Source organism: Meleagris gallopavo, chromosome 1 (genome assembly GCF_000146605.3).
Source record: "Meleagris gallopavo isolate NT-WF06-2002-E0010 breed Aviagen turkey brand Nicholas breeding stock chromosome 1, Turkey_5.1, whole genome shotgun sequence".
NCBI lineage: Eukaryota > Metazoa > Chordata > Aves > Galliformes > Phasianidae > Meleagris > Meleagris gallopavo.
The window spans coordinates 38,577,827-38,596,408 of record NC_015011.2 but is presented as its reverse complement, the minus strand read 5'-3'; the positions used below and the strand labels follow the sequence as shown (position 1 = coordinate 38,596,408).

Below are 18,582 nucleotides of genomic sequence, written 5' to 3'. Positions count from 1 at the left end.
TTAACAGAGGGTTTGTACAGAGCTGCTTGATGCTAAACCTAAAATGTGCTTGAAAGTGGTATCAGTCAAACTTGTACAGGAACAATACCAATAATACTTGAGAAGTAGCTAAGAAATTGAAGGGAATCTTAACTTTTCATGATTTACTTATGTGTTCCAAATCAATTATCCTAAGTATCAAAAAAGGAAAACAAAAAAATTACTTAAAATGATGCTGTACCTCCTGTTCATGAATTTGTCATGAACCATGTGAAGTTACCAGCTGATAAAACCCTCTCCTAGCACGGTCTTGGTTTTTGCTAGTATTCTAACATAATGCATGCTTTTATTTGTCATCAGAATGAGATGAATTTAATTATATAAACTTCATTTATATGATTTACATATTAAAAGAATTTAATAAAGAAAATATCACCATAATAAAGAGGGTCTGACAGGATAAGAATACGGACAGAGGACAGCAACGTGAAATTTAACACAGGAAGTGTCACATAATTTGTGAAGATAAACCAAGACTAACACAAACCTGCATTCATGTAATGTTGCAAAAAGCAACAGTGGTCACTTGTACAGGGTCATGTGTAACAGGCGTTTACAAAGGCTTTAGTGTGCATAAAGAAGGGGATTACTTATCAACAGAGAAATAATGGTTCAATTAAACAAAATCCTCATGTCAGAGACTACCTAACTTCTCTGGGTTTTAACCTTTGTAACACCTCTATATATTTTTTAAAGACTTAGTCTCTGAGTTTGATTTTTTCCTTACAAAAATCAGATAAAACTGACTTAGCAACTTACCTTTTCAGTGGCAAAAAATATATGATAAAGGCAATCCTTTAGACAACATTCAAGAAAAGACCAAACCTGGTGGAAGAAAATTGTTTACTTGGAAAGGAGGGAGAATGTGCATGAGTTGAAATAATCATAAGGCAAAGACAGTAGTACCAATTAAAAGGAAATCTAATGAATTCACAGTTAAAATTTATGTCATTATGTCATGGGTCAACATCTTTTCAAAAATGAAGTATGTATATTGCAGAGAAAACCAATGAGACAAACAAAATTGCAGAGAAAACCAAATTAGACAAACCAAATTGTTCAGCCTGAAACATCTAAGCAATTTTTTACCCACTCAAAACAGTCCTCTCTTTGAACACAAGCTTTTCCCAAAAGCATATTCATTTAGCAGGTAAAAAGAAACTCAAATATTCTTAAAACCTTCTGTAGCTAATGCTTATCATGCCAGCTTTACTAAGTTTTGACCTTTGCTTGAGTTCTCTGTTTTAAAAAAAATCAAAAAAATACACACCACTTTTTCTGTTCAAATGGAAAAACACTGTCTACAGCCTAACTTCTTTCTTTCTTGTAATTACCTTGCCTTCTCAGCTTTTGCTCACCTTTCACAAGTCTATCCTACTCTTCAACCATCCTTGTTTCTTACATGTCCAACAAAAACAGGCATATCAAATATCTAAGTTCTCAATTTCACAAATTCCTTGAAGTTGCTCCCAAACAACGTGATCTTTACCAGCTCCCAACATAACCATATTCCGATCATAAAGAATCCATTATGTGAATCACAAACACTAGTTCACATTCGCTCAACTTCCACTACAACAATGTATAGTAATGGACAGAGGTAATTTTGTGATAAAAGCATTTCACACAGACATCTAAATGCATCATTTGGCTGCAAGATCTGAAACCACAGATTGTTTTCAGTGAGCAGAGAGCAAGAAAGAGCCAATACTGTCTTGTACCTAATGAGGGTTCCAGCCTCTAATAATATGAATCTGAATACATTGTATCTGGAAAGCACAAGCTGGGCTGATGCAGTCTACAGGAAATATCAATAGGAAATTCCATTCATAATCTGATGATGTTCCAACATAAGCCTTTAGGCGATATCAGAAGACTATTTCAACTGCACTGATATAAAGCCTTCTAACGGAAATAACTCATGCACATTTTTACATCTGCTGGTTCTAGAATGTATTTGGCTATTTTATGCATACTCAAAGGTAAGGAAGGTATGTGCTTACCATACAAAGAGAAAATTGAGACAGAAATATTTTCTCCACAGAAAAAAAAGTGCTTAGGGGATTTGAAAAGTTTTCTCTTTGGACATAGTCTTATCTTCCATAAAACTCTCAACATAAGTTGCCAGACACTAACAAAGATGTAGGTGCTGCTATCTCAAATTAAAAATTACTCACAATCAGTTGAAGTGAAAGCAAAAGAATATGCAAGAGGAAGAGTGAAAAAAACAAACAAACAAACTTGGTCTTATCTTCTACTACATCAAGTAAAATTATTAATATAAATGAGAAAGAAAAATTAAATTAGATTAGAAATACATTCCTATGAGATACACGGCTAGAAGAAGATATTAAATACTATAAAAGTGGGTGATTTGGAAGTGTAACAGACTACACAGCTTGGGATTGGGTAGCATCTGTGCATTAGTTAACACTTCTTAATACTTCTGCATCCACAAACTTTCCAATATATTTTGTCTGCTATTCTTATTTAACACTAGGTCTTCTGCTAAAACATTAAAAATGACTCTACACAGTATGTGAAACACCATTTCTAAATGAAAAAAAAAAAATATGTTGAGGCTAGAACTCTCAGTAGACGTGATATTATAGCCTCTTTCTTACTCCCCATGCACTGAAAATATTACTAAGCTTTCTGCTCATAAACATCCAAATAAATCTCAGTCCATAGCAGACAAAATGGGAATATTAAAAAGAAAAACAATACACAAAATATTTTTTACTTCAGAAAGATCTTAATTGGCTACACATTACTCATGTTTGTCATATTTATCCTTTTTTTTTTTTTGCAAGTGTAAATTGAACAACTATTTAATAACTAACTGGGTGAAGACAGCTCAATTTCAATCTTTAAACAGGTAAATTTAACATTTATGCACTCTAAAATTCAATGCACTTTGAATGCCAGCAACATATTAGATAGCCCATCACTATCTATTTAAGTTGTGAAGCCTGCTCCAGGGAAACATGAGGTCCTAAAATGTGATGTAAAGCATTTTTATTCCACTTATTTGAAGTAGATATTTCTGTTCCTGAACTTACTCTGAAATCTATCATAAAAATGAAGAACTACCTACATTCCGTGTTACTGACTCTCTACATACAGAATGTGACACATTATGACTGTGGTTGCAATATATAAAATTTCTAATATAATCTCGGGAATGATCTCTGCAATCTTGCAATCCAAATCTATCCCCACATATACAACAGACTGCTAAACATTACCACATGCTTATATATATATACATACAAGGGCTGCTCCAAAAGTAATGCCTCCTATTTTATTATGTTGGCTCATGACATGAACTAGCAAAATGCACTTGCAGCCCTGAAGGTCATCTCTATCCTGGGCTGCATTAAAAAAGGGGTGGCCAGCAGGAGGAGGGAGGCGATTGTCCCCCTCTGCTCAGCTGCTGTAATGCCCATCCGAAGTACTGCATCCAGGCCTTGGGCCCCCAGCACAAGAAAGATGCAGGGCTCTTGAAACTGGCCCAGAGGAGGGCCACTAAGATGATCAGAAGGCTGGAGCACTTCTCCTATGAAGAATGTTTGAGAGAACTGGACTTGTTTAGCTTGGAGAAGAGAAGGCTCCAAGGAGACCAAATTGTGGGTTTCCAATGCTTGAAGGGAACATATGAATAGGAGGGGAACAACTGTTTACATGGGTTGATAGCGATAGGACAAGGGAGAATGGTTTTAAATGAAGACAGGAGGTTTAAATTAGATATTAGGAGGAAGTTTTTCACACAGAGGGTGGTGATACGATACCCTGGAACAGGTTGCCCAAGGAGGTTGTGGATGCCCCATCCCTGGAGGCATTCAAGGCCAGGCTGGATGTGGCTCTGGGCAGCCTGATCTAGTGGTTGGCAACCCTGCCAATGGCAGGGGGTTTGAAACTAGATAATCTCTGAGGTCCTTTTCAACCCAGGCCACTCTATGATTCTATGATGATTCTATAACAGCAGAAGAGATAGTGGTGGTACGGTAGTAGAGGCTGAACCTTCTCATTCATATCCCATTACACTTCATTGCTATATGACAGATGGCAGCAGAGGGTCCAACAGAGCAGCATCTGACATGGAAGAGCATTATGAAGCAAAGATGAGTCACTGAATTCCTCCATGTGAAAAAAAATGGCACCCACTGAAATTCATGAACACTTGCTGAACGTTTCTGGAGACCAAACAGTGGCTGTGAGCACAGTGAGGCGGTGGGTGGTGCGATTCAACAGTGGTGACAGTGATGTGAAAGACAAGCTATGTTCTGGATGGCCATGCAGACTTTTTATGAGAGCATCATGCAGACTCTTGTTAATCACCAGCAAAAACGCACAGCTAATCATGATGACTATGTTAAAAAATAGCTGAGAATTTGTTCTATGAAAATAGAATTTTTGTGCTCTTTGTGTACTTTTTAAGAGACCTATTTATGTATACATACATACATGAACAAGTTGAAACATCTCTGTATATACACACATGAACACACACAAACCAAGAGAAAATGTAACTAGAGGAGATATTCAACATATACATGTACAGCCATAAACATGAAAGTAATGAACAAGATAATGATTTACAAAGAATTTCAATTACTGTTATTCCTGCTCTCATGTTTCCTAGGATAGGCAAAGAACATTATTCTAAGGTTCCTACAATAATTTAGCAGCAGGGACAATGTGAGCATAAAATAAATATATTGTTTGGCAAGGCTATACTATATTCACTACTAATGTTGATATGGGATATTATTTGAATCAGCTGGAGGCAAAAGTTTAGGGCAATTGAATAAATGGAGAATCAGACTGTTTACAGTTTAGTCACTTTGATTTTGAAGCTGATGCTCAAAATGGTTTCAAAATCACAACCCATAGAGGGTACAAAAAAGATTATTCTAAGCATATTTTCAAGCATAGATAGAATTTAGTGGTTGATAGTCAAGTGCATACTCAATCCCTCATCTCGAAGCTAGAAAGATATTACTATTCCTTGTCCAAAATCATACCTGCAAGACAGAATAAGTTATTCATGAAAGTAAATTATGAAGAATGAGTAGAAAGCATATGGCATGGCATGTTTTAATTTACATCTCCAACTAACTCTCTGGGGCACTGCTCTGACATGTTTTATTCGCCTATGAAACTAAACCTTTCCATAGAATTTTTTTTCCAGAATTGCATCTAGAGTGACATTATTTTGAAGTGTTTTTGCTTAATCATTTTTGTAGAAAAACAGGCATTGCATCTTAAACATGTAAATTCTTTAATTATAAACAATAGTAAAAAGGAAGATTTAAAGAAAAATCTCAAAATGTTAAAATTTTCTAATGAAAACCTGTTGGCTTATTTTATAATTCATGTGAATGCATGCAAATTAGACATTCTTACAATTTTTAATATAGAATAAAATGATCTCAAAAGCATTGAACTTCGTTTGGTTAGAAAAAGTTGAAAGAAAAAAAATAAGCTATATATTATGGGGAAGGAAAAATAATATATTTCTATCTTAACTTGCATTTTAACATAAAAAAATATTCCACAGCAATTCATGATTACACATTTTTTTCATTAGCATCTATATGAGATGCAGACTAGAAACTGGTTGACAGAAAGTAGTGTAGAACTCTCTAGACCTAGCTGTATCATTGAATCATAAATCGTAGAATAGCTTGAGTGGAAGAGATCTCAGTGATCATCCAGTTCCAGCTCCTCTGCTGTGGGCAGGGTTGCCAACCACCAAATCAGACAGTAGATCAGGTTGCCCAGGGCCCCACCCAATCTGACCTTGAACACCTCCAAGGATGGTGCATCCACAGTTCTCCAGGCAACCTGTTCTGGCACCTCACCATCCTCTCAGTCTAAGTGTTATCCCTGACATCTAAATCTCTCTAATCTAAATCTCTACTCTTTTAAATTAAAACTGTTTCCCCTTTTCTTATCAGACTATGTAAAATGTAGTTTCCCTCCTGATTATAAGCTCCATCATTATGAGCCTTCCCTTCCCTTACTGAGAGGCTGCAAGGAAGTCTCCTCAGAGCCTTCTCCAGGCTGAACAAGCCCTGTGCCTCAATCTTTCTGCAGATAGTTTTTACTACCTTCTTGGCAAGGATAACCAAAGTGCTCATTGGTCAGCTCGTGCTAATCCATTTTTAACACCAATGTATTACGATAAACCAAAGAGAAACTAAGTCAAATGAACTGGTTGGACATGACCTTAAGGTGCCTTCTCAAGTCAGTCACTTCCATCCACTGTCAGATTTCTAGATTAAAACAGTATATTAGAACAAGTACAACTTCTGGAAATGATTGATTAAGCTTCAGCCAAGTTAAAAAAAATGTAAGGTATGAAGCAACTAAATTGGAATGTTGGGAGAGCACATTTATAAAATGTTTGGCACTTCTGCTTTTAATCTGAACTAGGCTATGATATGAAATAGTTAAAGGAAAAGCAAAAATAAGTTTTCTCCCAAAATTTATCAAGTGTTCTGTAGAAGATTTAATCAAGAAGGCAAGCTGAGTAATTTATCCAAATCTTCATCCTTATCCTTATCTCTAACATCCCCTCTCTCACAAAACTCTACTTAAACAGAGAAATAAATGAAGAAGTCAATAGTTCCACTGATTTTATATCATATGTAATGGTGGCACTTTTAAGTACATAAGAGAACCACTGTATAACATTGGGAAACATTCAGAATACAAATAAATTAGTGATGAACTTCAGAGTAAAGCTGATATGAATATGTTCTTACATGCACAAAGCATCATGCACAATGATATACCAGAAAAAATAAGATAATTCTTCAAGAAGTCTAAAAGGTTTTCTGCCTCTTCATGTTTACAGAGCGCACGTAGTTGACTGGCAATTTTCTTACAACTATAAAGCAGCATAAGAAATTTGGTATGTGACCCTTTTGGGGAATATGAGTTATTTCCTACTGAGAAATTACCTATTGTTTAATGGAAAGTCATTGATCTCTGCCCACCACCTGCTTAGTCCGACTGCTTATTTAACACATTGGGTGATAGCAACACTTCATCTCAGAAATTACCCTTGCTGAAGCTAATGAACACCGTGTTGCAACTTTAACTAGATTCAGATTTATCACTAGCCCCAGCCAAGCTGAGTTCTTTAGTTGTTGACAGAGACCAGCATGTTTGGCTACATTTTAATCCACAAATTCTCTCACTGAAATCAACATAACCAAATGTGTAAAAGTTGGCACAACAATTCTGGGATACAGTGCCGACTTCAAGGTGTCGTCCTTTCAAGAGATCTGCATACAACACTTGGATTTAAAAAAACACATTTAGGATGCCTTTATGCTACTACGAGTAATTCACAGACACATATCCCTCTCTGTAAATCTTAGAGTAGATCTAGCTGTGATGCCTATGTCAAATGTCACTGCAAACCTGTATTTCAAGAAGAAAAACAATCTCCTGGACTCTGCTCAAAATTACTTATATATGAGTAAAACATTCTCCTTTCCTATAAAAATTTTGTAATCCAGGAAATGTCTGATCAAGGAATTTACAGATTCAAAAGAATACCAGCAGACACAAGTTATATGGAAGACTGCTGCCCAGGCATTTGTACCTCTTTTAAGTCCTCTGTATTTTCAAGGAATGTATTGATGTGGAAGCTGACTTGCAGAAAGCAAACAGACTGAGAAACTGGCTGCTCAGCACTATCTACCCAACTTCTTTGTGCTGCTCAAAAAAAAACAGAACAAACATTCTTAAGCAGCCATAAGAATAAGCCAGCATTATACACACAGCTGTACACGTGAATATATGCTTCTCACACTTCCCATGCAACATCATCCACACAAGAACACAAGACAGAAACTTGCAAGGTTGGTAGCCTTCCATATTGCTTACAGATGAAAATAAAATGCATGTTTTAAAACACCGCTGACTGTAGCAAGATCTGAATCTATCTTTCTTTTAGCAGCTGATACAGTGAATGTATTAATACAGAAATAACCATTTGGCTGCTAGTGGAAAAGAAGCAGCAGAATGCACAGCAGCAGAGATATTAAGAAAAGATTCATTTTTATATTCGTACATCACTGTGTGGTAAACAAGTGTTTATTTGCTGGGTGATTTTTGAGCTCAAAATTATACCAGGCATACCCTTGTATATGAATGATGTATTGGCAGCAGTGGAATGAAATTTTGGAGCCAACACCCTTCATTTATAAACTAGTTTGTGCTAAAACAATTTGTCAATCTTATTTAACTGATGTTGTTTCCTGCAGAACAAAAACACTAACTGATGCAAGTTAGAGTTCTTCTGTCAAATAAAAGCACTAACAGCTGTCTTTCACACAGTACAGTAAGAATATCTTGCAACTTTGTTGCCAAAACTGATCACATATTGTAAGGATGCTATCATGTTTCTGTTCTTCTGTCTCTGAAAATACAGATATGTTTCCTATAGCTTCTTTATAAAAACTGCAATTTTTATTTACAGAATAGAAAGGAATCCCACTTCAATGCAGCTATCTGTCCTAACATGGAGGTGATGGACCAATATGACAAGATGGGAGCTCTCTTCCCCCGTCCTTAACTGTTCCCTCCATCATCATTTTTAGCACTACTCCATACTTTTAACTTTACATGCAAAAACCCATAAATACCATATGTCCTTGACTGTCCTACTTGTTTACTGTTCTCTCAATCACCATAGCAGATGTTCCTGTCCATTCTTTCCTGTATCTGCATACTTAAAAAATCTATGCCACAGTGTGTATGACAGTGTGTCTTCTCTTGGACATCACCCAGGGGCAGATAATTGGAGAGTAACAGTTGTTTGCTGCTGAGCTTTTTTATTTTAGATCAAGTTGTATGGCTTTGTGTGCTTTGGTCAGGAGATTCCCTCTTGGTTATGCTATTATAAATGACTTGGAAGCCACCACAAAAGTTGGACCTGGTATGAGAACTGAAATGCTTAAAGCCTTTGATACCCAAGGTGCATTTTCTCTGTCTAAGGAAAATATATCATCCCTCATCCCTGGATCTACATCTTCCATATCTGTTTATGAGTTTATCAAGGTTATGGTTTTCCCATAACTGTACCAACCTAATTTTATCAGAGAGGCTGTTAAATAATCATATGACGAGCTCCTAGCTCCTATTCTAGTTTCTATCTGGGCTTCTCCTGAGACACAGGTTGTACCACACACCATGCAAAGACTCCTCTATGGCACACAGCATAGCTTAGAATCGTTTACTGCATCTATCAAGGCCTACTGACAGCCTATCAGAAAGCCAAATATACTTCTAGATTTCTCACACAGCAGATTGACAGCATTGTTCCGTTCAGATCAGATGCCCTGCCAGTGAAACACACAGGCCTCTTCTCATGGTCTTCAGTCAGCACTGAATCTGGCTGCACAAGTCAAGAGCTACAAAGTCAAAGCCTCAGAGTAAGACAACTGTGCACATGTAGCAATGTAAAGTCAAAACAGATATATATTCCCAAAAAGATATTGCAGCTTATAAACAAATATTTTTGTTAGAAAGTATCTAATATATCATGTAGAGTAAATTTCCTACCATGGTTTGTAACGTGATTTCAGCAACTTTAGAAATTATTTCAAATTTTGTCAATTCCATTCAGGCTTAAAATATTACCTATTTGTAGCATGTTTTTCTCCGTTTATGTAGTCTTATAATAAAAGCTTTTAAAATGAAAATGGAAATGATTTCTGGTGTACTGAAGAGTAACTTCTTTAATTACAAGATTTAGAAAATTCCCATATTGAGAAGCTCTGATTATAAATACCTTGAAATTTGAATACCAAGGTCTGTAAACAGCTTATTTTGGTTGGTTTGAGATGGACACAGGCCAAAAAAATGCCTTAAAATATTTTTATGATTCCTATGTAATCCCAGTGCCAAACTTAATACAATAATTTTTCTCCCTCAAATCACTGACATCTTTTTCTGATTCAAAATTATAGTCTTTTATCAACCAACAATGCACTTTTTACTTTTTCAGAACCAAATAAAGTAAAACAAGCATAATATAAATTGCTCAAAATCATTACTATTATTCCTAAGTTGTTTTTTAAATGACAGTCTAGAGAGGTAGATAGATCTTCTGGATACAAGAGCATCCACTATGAAAGCTAAACCAAGTGAGACACATCATACAGTCTCCATTGCACGCAGTGGGTTTCCGTGCCAGACACAAAATAAGAAATTATTGGACAAATATATTTCAACATAAAAGCAACCCAATTTTGTTTTTTTTCTGTGATGTCTAATTCTTAGTCCAAATACTTCCAATATGCACCTATACAATACATACACCAGGATGTACTTACTGTCCATTTCATTACTCACAAGTATCTCACAGAAAATCACATATTTAAACATTTTCTATATAAAAACATCCATAACTTTAAAACATTTAAATTAGAAACTACAAAGCAAGAGTTCTATCTATAGCTGCCTGTATTTATATGCACAGGTTTTTAACGATAGGGTTGTTACACAGACGAGATTGAGTTCTATGTTTGTAATTCTACACTTCTTTTCAGCTAACCACTCTTATCTATAAACATCAGATTATAAAGACTATTTTCTCTCTTTTGCACTGGTTTCTTATTGCTGTCATATCTTCTAGAATTTGTAGAAAGAACCCAAGCCTTATGTGCCTTGAAAAGTTTAATTACTGTAGCTATGAAAAGAGATAACCATGGTGATTAGCAATTAACAATATATTCAAAAAATGTTTGGAAAATGTTTGGCTCCTTTTCCGGACAGTGATTTATTTGGTTTTGTGGACATGCTTCCCATCCTAACACTGCTTTTATGATCTCTGTTGCCTGAGATATCTGAAAACCTAAGTCTCATGCAAAGCCTTGATGGATGTCTGTCTAACTAATGCATGTAGCCATTACTTTGTATTCTCCTTCTTTATTACATTTTCAGAATCAAAAGGAGATAAGCATTACCAAAAGCCACTGTTATCAATATCAAGGAGACATACACACAAAAGATGTTTGAACAAAATGAAATTCTACATGTCAGTAGTAGACAAGCTGCTGTTGGAAAATGCCAGATAATTAAATTTTACCGAGAATCACCAATTTTGGACCTCTCATAGTGATGTGATCTGTCAGGCACAGATAAGAATTTGTATTTTAAAAATAGATAAGGTTTCCATATAATATTTTTTTAAAAGGTGAGAACAAAATAAATCAGTTGTTTGTACAAACAGTTCCAACAAGTCTGTCATAATATAAAGGACATTGCTTGGGCCATTATGTCTCTGACACTGTGAAATATATATTATAAATAATAAAAGAATGAATCAGTGTTAATCCAACTTTACCACGGAAATCCTGGGACAACAGCAGATTATGAATTTCATCTCAGGAAAGTATTCTAATCAATGGTCTGGAGAATATGCAGCAATAAAACAACAGGTGGGCACCAGAAAGAGACATGGCAGAGCCGCCTGACCCTGGTCATCCACCTGCCACATCTTATGAGCACCTTCAGCATGCTCTGGGGTTTGCCGCCTCTGTGGCACTGAGGTCTCCCTCTGCCACTCCTAATACATCCTGGACATGCAAATTTTGGATTCAGTGAAATTTAAAAAGTTAAATATTACTTTCTGTGGGAACACAAGAAAAACTGTTCAGAGCAGAAGCTGTGGAGCAAGATAAACAGCATGAGAACTAAGGTCACCTATAGAAGAAGAAAGTAAGTCTCACGGCTCTGACTGGATAAGCACCTGTGTGAACGGTTGAAGAGTGTTTTGTAGAATGCTCTTTTGACATGTATAAATAGAGTAGTGCTTAACAATAAAGCAGACTAACAGCTTTTAACCACATTGGTGTGCTGTGTCTCCGGTGCATCCTGAGAGTCCAGAGACTTCCCCACAACTTTCGAATACATCATGGGATTTATTCTGTTTGTACTTATCATGGTACTTAGAGAGAACAGCTCTCTTGCAACTGGTATTGTTACATGAACACAAAATAGGTATCTGTGAGATCAGAAAAAAGTTTCAAGGTTCCAAAGATGAGTTAAGAAGAAAAAGTTTTCAAGAGTATCCTGAGAAAATTACCTTTACTTTCACTCACTGTTTAAACTGTTTGAGAGAAGACCTGGTGTATGGGATGTGCACACATAGGTGTTGTTCAGGAGGCTGCAGGGCTCCTCTGTGAGGAGAGGCTGGGCGGCCCCGTGCTGGACATAGCTGGGCCAGCAGCCAAGATGGCGGCACCTAAAGGAACATGGATTAGGAAAGGGTAAAAATACAAAACAGCAGAGAGGACTGAGGAAAAAAATGTGAGAGAAATAGCTCTGCAGACAACAATGTCAGTGAAGAAGGAAGGCAGAAAGTCTCCAGGCATCAAAGCAGAGCTCTCTTCAATCCTGGGAAGCAGGTTGTTCCTCCACAGACCATGAAGAGGACCATGCTGGAGCAGATAATCACACTGCAGCCCATGGAAAGCCCATGATGGTGCGGTTCTTGAAAGATAGTTCTTTAAGGAAGGAGCCATGGTGGAGCAAGGAAAAGTATGAGGAGAAAGAAATGGCAGAGGAAAACTGCTAGGGACTGAGCACAGCCCCATTCCTCCACCCTCTGTGCTGCCTGGGGGAAATGAAGGAGCTAAAAGTGAAGGAGTGAAGATAAGCCTGGGAAAAAGTGGTGACTGGGGAGCTAGTGTCACAGTTTTTTCTTTCTCACCATCCAAATCCATTTTAATTAGTAATAAATGAAATTGGTCCCTGTCTTTATTCTGACCTATGAGTTTTTCATCTTATTTTCTCCCCAGTCTGGTTGAGGAGGGGGAGTAAGATTGTCCAAGTGGGCATCTGGTGGCCAGCCAAGGTCATCATCCCACCACACCTGGAGATCCAATCTGGGAACTAATTTTACTAATTTGGGTAGCTCAGTTACATGAAAGTGACTGGAGCTCATTATCCATTACACTACAGAGCATGCTGCCATTAGTGATGTGTCATTTGCTGCATGGAAGGAGAATGGTGGTGTCAGCACCCACTCCCTTCTGTCCTTCTCTGTAGGTTGAGTACTGGAATGCTTTCAGGAGCTGCTTAAACAGATATACGGCTTTGCTGCTTCCAAGACAGATGATATTCTGCCCTACTTCCTACATGCACATAACTATTATGCCTTGTGTGTCAGCAAAACGACCTGTCTGCTGAAAATTATTCTGTTAGATCTTAATGCTGGAACAACAAAGGAGGGCAAGATTACAATTGCCAGCAAAAGTGTAATTTCAGGGTATCATAAAACTACAGCCTTAGACTTCTTCAGAGTTGTGATTTCCAATCTACCTTACAAAATAACTAGATAGGTTTGATCCACAGCTGCTCCCCTACCTCTACACTGGAGATATTTAAAATGCCCTATGTATACCAAATATAAGGATTTTTTTTCTTTTTTGAGTCAACTTGTCACAAAATTTTATGTGTATGACTTGACCAACCCTATGTTGGGATCACAGGACATTCCAAACCACATTAAACTTATCTGCCTCATCTTTGCAACATCTTTCTGACCTCTGACAGCAACAATTACTTCAAAAATTGATGTAACCTCTTGCAGTAGTTATATGGAACACGACTGGGTCTATGAAAAGAATTGCTATCCACTTATTTATTTATTATGCCCTACATGTGCTTTTTCTTCCCGTTAGAATCTTGCAAGAACTTACTGCTACAATTCTTACTACAATGCAAATTCCCAGTAGTTTTGATTTCTGTAGACCTCTTGGCTTCCTCCTGTAGTGATAAGGTGGACCATCTACCCAAGGAGTTAAAAACATAATATTCTACCCAGGTATAATATGCATTTGTAAATACTCCTTTTCTCCATAAATCCAAGGTTCTTCTCTTCTTTTTTTTTTTTCCCCTCAAGTTCTTCTGGTCTTTGGGTTTTTTTTGCCCAACAACAACAAAAAAAGTCATGTCCCCCCCCGCCACATAAACATATGCAGGAAAATGAAGTCTATTTCCTGACCATCGCTGATGCTGAGATTGACTGGGAAAAACAGCAGGGACTCGAAGTACCACCTCTGGCTCAGTGAGCTGACTGTTTGATTGTTCTCATTTTATTTAACTGCTATGTATAATTGCTGCAGTTTTAGATTGTAGCACAATATATGCAGCGCTGTGGGAAGAAAGAAACCTTTTTTGCACCAGCAATTTCATTCTCCGTAAAATGGAGAATAAGACCAACACTTAACTATTTGGCTTTGTGAAAGTTTTATTTTTGCACAAAAAATCCCTTGGTATGTCTGATTCATTCTCCATGGCCAAAAACCAGAAATCTCATTGCAACCTGTGTTGCCACTATAAGATGGTAGGTTACTTTCCACCAAGCACACTATGCAATTTAATGTTTCAAGAGATTAAATGAAGTAAATTTTGCATTACTGTGCTCTCTATTTCTAATGGATTAATGTATCACAGCTCTATGCAAAAATCAATTTTCATTGTTGCTTAAAGGTTTACCTTTAGGATGGAAATGATTACAGAAGGCAAGATGCATCCATCTACAAACTAGGGATTTTCATTTATCAGTGGAAAGTTGGATCCCGTAAGAGAAATTAAACAAAGGATTAGTTCAGGGAAAAAAAAAAAAGGAGTTAAAAATATAAAAAACTGCAATACAAATCACCAAAAAGAAATGCTAATACTCAATGCCTACTGAAAGCCTTTCTTATCAGACAGGTCTACAAACAGTAGCAACAGTGTTCACCTGTAATGTTGGCATTCTTTGCAACAATGCCTTAGTTCTTGATTCTTGAATAGTACCATGACATTATGTGTCTTTGCAGTACACAGGACTTTGTCATCCAGAAAATCCAGAAACATAATACAATTATTTAAAAAAAGAGAAGAAAAAAAAAGGTATAAGTTGTGGAAGCATCATTTTTTTCTAACAAGTTAAAGAACATTCTCCAGTTTATGATGAGTTTTATATTAGTTTGTAAGACACTTTTTTTAGTGAGATATATTGTGTGTAAGTCCTAAGATATTCTCCTCCAGTGAAATTCACAGACTGAAGAGGAATTTCATATGGAGTCCTATTTGCTTCACCATGGTTAGCGGACTATAATCTGCATGAGAATGAAACAGGAATAGCAGGACTAGTTCTTGGTTTCCTGAAAAGAATTCATGAGAGTGTTGCTATAAACTAGAATGTTTGTTTTGTATAAATGGGGTCAGAGCACTGAAAGTAGTTGGTTTGGGGCCTCCTTGTTCTGAGCTTGTATCATTCACAGGCATTCCTCTGTGCTCTGTGAGGAGCACCACTCTGCATTTCCTGAATGCCCGAACCAACTATATTAGAACTAACAGGACAAATGCTATTATCCTCATTCCTATCATCACATAAAAGCAAAAAAAACCACAAAAATCAAAACACTAAACATATTTCTAAATGGAAAGCAGTATTAAAGAGACAATGTATCAAAAATCTCAAAGGATTATTTTTAATATTTTAATGGTTTTTTAAATAGGAAGATTTCTTGTAATGCTTAACCATCTGCAATTATTTTGTGACTCAGGAAAAACTTTCTAATGTTGAAGAAGTCTTAGAAGGTACTTCCTAATGACTCTGCTTATTAATGTATCCCCTTTAATCCAATCTGTAACATAGTACATAGACACCAACAATACTTGAAGAACTTCCAAAGAAATTCTGTGAATTAGATGACAGATTAAAAAGCATTTCCAGTTGAGATTTGTGCAGAAGATCCTCAGGATTTGTTGCATCTTTAAGTGTTTGTTGTGGATTTTTGTTTTTTTTTTTAATATTCTTGGGGTCATTCATATTCATTTTTGTTTGGAATTGCTTCTCCTCTTCATATTTACCTTATAGACATTATTCTATTTCACATTCCTAAGAACCTCATTGTAGGTCATGGGTATATGTGTATAATCTCCTTAGTAGCAATCCACCTCAGGGTGTAAGACAGTCAAATGTGTGCACGAGTCTTTGAAGCTATTGTTCAGATAGAAATTGAGATCTCAAAATATTTGCCTTCCTTCCATTTGCCTTAGTTTGAGTTATCTATGATAACAGATTTAAACATCGGCGACTTTGCTCCCAGACACATTCATAGTCAGTATTTCATATTCTCAGAAGAAAGTGCCTGTAACTGAGAGACACAAGATGGTAAACAGAGATGGAAATTAATTTTATCACTGTGATGAATACACTACTACTTCAATCAAAATACATTTGCAAGGTTTGGTGGAACATGAACAGATGCTGGGGAATTAAAAATAAAATATTTTTTCAATATCTCTCTCACTCTCTCCCCTCTTTTTCCACTGAGAATTCAGCACAGAGCTGTACTTTGTTTTATTACTGAAAATAAAAGGTAGGCTTTGGGCTAAATGACAGCTACTGCAAAAGTCACACATCAAGACTTAGTCTCACAACAATCTGCTCTACAATACAAAGAATAGTATTCTCTCCAAGTGAGTTATTTTCCTTGGGGACAATTTACTTTGAGGACATATTGCTTTGCATTTTCTTGTGGCCTTTCATTTGTTTTGTGAACTTTCGCTGAAAAGTGCCCTGACATTTCATTGTCTTTACGTGTTGTTACTTTCCATTTGACCTGTGAATGATCTGCACTTCCACAAGCTCTCTGTGAAACATCTGCACAAACAAACAGAAAAAGTATAAAAAGCTGTAACCCAAATGAAGCCTTAAAGCCCTTGTAAGTACAAACAATTAACTGGTATGGGAACTGTGACATGCAAACAGAAGCCCTGTAAGTATCTTCAGACACTGTTTTCATCTATTAAAAGGGTGATTTCTGTGCAATGTTTCACTGAAATTGCATCAAGCCTGGCTATTATAAGGAATCTTAATAGAACAAGATTGTTTCTCTTACTCTCCTCCTCCCTGGAGGAAACATCAAAGCAACTGGCTGAAGACAGGCTATCAAGGCTACAGCAAGCAACTCTACTTTGATTTAACATACTCTGAAAACTATTCCCACAGTTTCTTAAAAACAGCTTTTGGATTAATTTCAAATAGTCACCAAGCAAAGCAGATCTGAAGCAAAGCTAAAAAGGATAGTAATGTATTTTCAATGTTGATTGTTGAAGCATTTTTACGTGAAACAGCTGCAATAACAAATTAATTTCCAAATGTTGTATCATTAAACAAGAATAAGAGTTAAGTGACCTTGGAACATCTCTAAAACAAAATACATTCAATTTCCCATCACTACAACAGTAAAACAGATTTAAATTAGTGGGATGAAGAGGACTTTTACTTACTGATACCTATGAGTACTGTGCATTTTTACTAACTGTCTTTCAAAAGTGAATAATAGTCTCTTACTAACGTGATTACCTTACAGGAAATAAAGACTTCATTAGTAAATATATTTATGTCTGGACACTACTGCTTGCTATGAACATAATTATGATGTAAATTTCATTTTATTCTCCTAAAATCTGAAAAGTCAAAATATAGGGTCTAGAATGCAAGACTGATGTTATAATCACAGCTATCACAACTGCTGATTTCAATGTGCTGTCTACATCACTGGTACAGGAGCTTATGAAATGACTACAGCAGTGATATGACTGACTGGTGGGATGGAGTTGTACAAACATTAGTTCAAATGGAACTCATTAGCTAAAAATGCATGGGAGACATATTATACCTACAAGCTGAACGATCTTAGTAATGTAGTATATGCAGCTCCCATTGCAGAAGATATTCACACACAAAAATATATGAGCATAGACTACTGAATGGATAAATCAGACAAATCTTAGTAAGAAATGATCTGTATACTGGTGCACAATGGCAGATGCCACAGCATATTTTTTATGATGCAAGGCTGCTCAAGATTATCTATGGATAATGAACCATGACAGCCTGGGATTTCACAAAATGCAAGTTGATGGTGAGAACAGGCAAAAAATACAATTACTTTATGAACAGCCAACAAATGCACACAAACTGCTTTTTTGTCTTTCAAGTCATTTTTAAATAATTATGTCTTCCTACAAAATTACATGTTCACCAACCTAATAGACTCTACATCTGAGAAAGCTATGGCTTTAAATTGTTTACTACTTCCATTTTATTTCTAGGAAAGCACCATCCATTAAAGCATTAACAGGGTACTGAAGGTAAAAGAATCCATGTTTGTTTAAAATACCTTATATGAATGGCATCAACACAGTTTTCTTTTCACAGGGAAATCTTGAAAGGCTCTATCAGTCAGTTTGTAGTTTCTTCACAGCTCAGAAAATGTCCTTTTTCTTTTCTCCCTTTAAGAGAACATTAAGACATTCCATGTAAACACTTTCTGTACCTACACAGCTGTATTTTCCATCTTTGCTCACAAGCAATTGCTGCCTAACAAGTATTTTAATTATACTTGGTTTGTTCAGTGCCTTTCAGGTTCTGATTGTCAGAAGTTGATTATCATGGAAGTTAACCAGGTTGTTAAAATACACAGAAAAAAAAAGACATGAAAATTCCCC

The 18,582-nt window shown here is 36.3% G+C and overlaps 1 protein-coding gene across 2 annotated transcripts in view; it reads right to left on the bottom strand.

The window, feature by feature from the left end:
* SYT1 (synaptotagmin 1) overlaps positions 1-18,391 on the bottom strand; it is a 260,890-nt gene extending 242,499 nt beyond the window's left edge. For both annotated transcript variants that reach the window (XM_010708424.3, XM_010708439.3), the window contains exon 1: positions 18,255-18,391. The gene's annotated coding sequence lies outside the window, so the exon portion shown is untranslated. The remainder of the gene's footprint in view (positions 1-18,254) is intronic.
* Between the last annotated feature and the right edge of the window lie 191 nt (positions 18,392-18,582).